At 43.0% G+C, this 2,366-nt stretch overlaps 1 pseudogene; it reads left to right on the forward strand.

Moving 5' to 3' along the window:
* Nucleotides 1–569: 569 nt before the first annotated feature.
* On the forward strand, nucleotides 570–1,590 carry LOC118986917 (ribosome production factor 1-like; annotated as a pseudogene).
* Nucleotides 1,591–2,366: the final 776 nt, after the last annotated feature.

Below are 2,366 nucleotides of genomic sequence, written 5' to 3' on the forward strand. Positions count from 1 at the left end.
TAATGTGGGAGTGACATTCAGAGGTATGTGAGGGTTTCTACTCATTCATATGCTCTTCTGAATTCTCTATAATCCCTCCTGCCCCTCCCACAGCAAATACATACTGCATGTGGCAAGTGAGTCTTGCTTGGGACAACAAAGGTCTGGAAAAGTAGAGACATCCTGGGGACTGGGAGTGGAATTGCTGAATCACCAGCCATTGCCACACTCTCACCCTAGATCCTGTCATGCTGATTCTGAGCAAAGACTGGGAAGCTGTAAGCTGGCCTGGGGACAGAGAGGACCCCGGGTGTGAACAAGCACATGTGAGCACATGTGCATACATGAGCACATGTATGTGCATGAAGATGAGCCTGCAGAAGGGGTGTAAAAGCCCACCCTCATGTGAACAGGTGCCCAGGCAGCTACCTGAAAGTCCCATGCACATTGTAGTAGCTCTTGAACAGGACAGGATGCTTGAGAATGTGTCCTTGGGTGAATACAGAAGAGCTCTCATGCACATATGCACTCCTATGTGCAACTAAGTATGTGAGGACAGTCTTCCATATAGACTTCAAGGAGCAAACACCATGCAGAAGACTGGCAGCAGCACAAAGAAAGGCCTGAAATGCAAAGGTGTTACCGAAGAACCTTCAGGAGGATGTAGTCGTTGAGGATGGGGCCATGGAAAGCAGGGTCCAACCCCCAAACATGTATGCCTTTCCTCCAGGCTTCAACATCTCGGAGATTAAGAGCCAATAGTGGCAACACTTAATGTTGATACAGTGGAAACAGCACCAGTGGAAGGAACAGTTGGCAACTAAGAAAAAACTGAAAAAAGAGAGAGAGGTTCTTGGTGATAAGTTTCCACCAAAGCCTCTGCCCAGGAACGTTGGCAACCAGCGTGCATGCGATGCAGCCACAGGGGAACCTAGCAATGGAGAGATTGCTGCTGATGAAGCTACAGACGAATTTGCTTCATACTTCAACAAACTTCTCCCAAGATTCTCATTACAACATCAGATAGACCTCATGGGAGAATAGTACGACTCTGTACAGCTTTCCACAGTTATACCAAACTCACAATTTTATTACAAAAGAGAGCTGGCTCTGAAAAAAATGATTCCACAGTGCATCTCAAGAGATTTCACAGACCTGATCATTATAAATGAAGATCATAAAACACCAGATGGATTAATTCTGAGTCACTTGCCAAATGGATCAACTGCTCATTTTAAAATGAGCAGTATTCATCTGTGTAAAGAAATTAAGAGACAAAGGACCCCACTGAACACATACCTGAAATAATCTGAATAATTTTACAACACAGCACAGTCATTCTGTTCGATGAATGTTTGCATCTCTCTTTCCCCCATAATCCTCAGTTTATTGAAAGACAGGTTGCCACATTCCACAATCAACAGGATTATATCTTCTTTGGATTTCACGGGTACATATTCAAGAATGAAAGTAAGAATTCAGGAACTTGGACCACATTTTACCTTAAAGTTAAGATCTCTTCAGAAAGAAACCTTTGATTCTAAATGTGGAGAATATAAATGGGTCCATAAGCCTCAAGAAATGGATACAAGTAGAAGATTTTATGTATAAAATACTGAAGGAGTAGTATTGGCTTTTGCTGAACAGACCAACTTGAATCTGTAACAGAAAACTCTTCAAAATAGTATTTACTGATTTCATACACCTTCTTTTGTGTCTGGAGAAATTACCAAGTGCCCTGAATTACCACTTACTTTTTCTGTATGAAATACAAATAAAAGTCACTTTGGTAAAAGTTAAAAAAGAAGTATGTGAGGACAGTGACTTGGGGAAAGCATGGAGTTCCTCGTTGGACCATGACATAACCTCTACAAGGCTTCCTAGTTTAATAGGGACATTACTGTCCATGATTTGCTTTGCTTTCCATAGAAGCCATGTGGGTAAATGAGACAGGGTTATTAGCACATGCGTGGATGTGTGCATGTGTGTATGGCATGTGTATAGTTGCCCCTCCTGGGATCACCGTTAGATGCTACCAGAGAAAGATTGTGTTGAGATTTTGCCACAAAATAAGTAAGGAGATTAAGATCTATTACATAGACCATGTGTGCATCCGGTTGTGTCCTGGCCCCCTGTGTGAACTTGGCCACACCGCCTCTCTTGGGCCTCAGTTTCCTCATAGTTTGGAGAGAGAAAAGAATGGAGGAACAGGTGGTTTCTATGGGCCTTTCCATATCTGATATTGTGTGACTATCTACCTATGTTATAAGAGGAAAAAAACTGAAGGACAGTGGGGGGTGCTGACCCTCTCAAAGTCATCTTGAGGTCATGGCTGAGATGTCATTCCAGCCAGTTTCTCCACTTCCCAGGCCAGTGTCCCCAAAGTA

This window comes from Sturnira hondurensis, unplaced genomic scaffold, assembly GCF_014824575.4.
Source record: "Sturnira hondurensis isolate 20B ecotype Veracruz unplaced genomic scaffold, ASM1482457v3 Scaffold0004711, whole genome shotgun sequence".
In the NCBI taxonomy this organism is placed as follows: Eukaryota; Metazoa; Chordata; class Mammalia; order Chiroptera; family Phyllostomidae; genus Sturnira; species Sturnira hondurensis.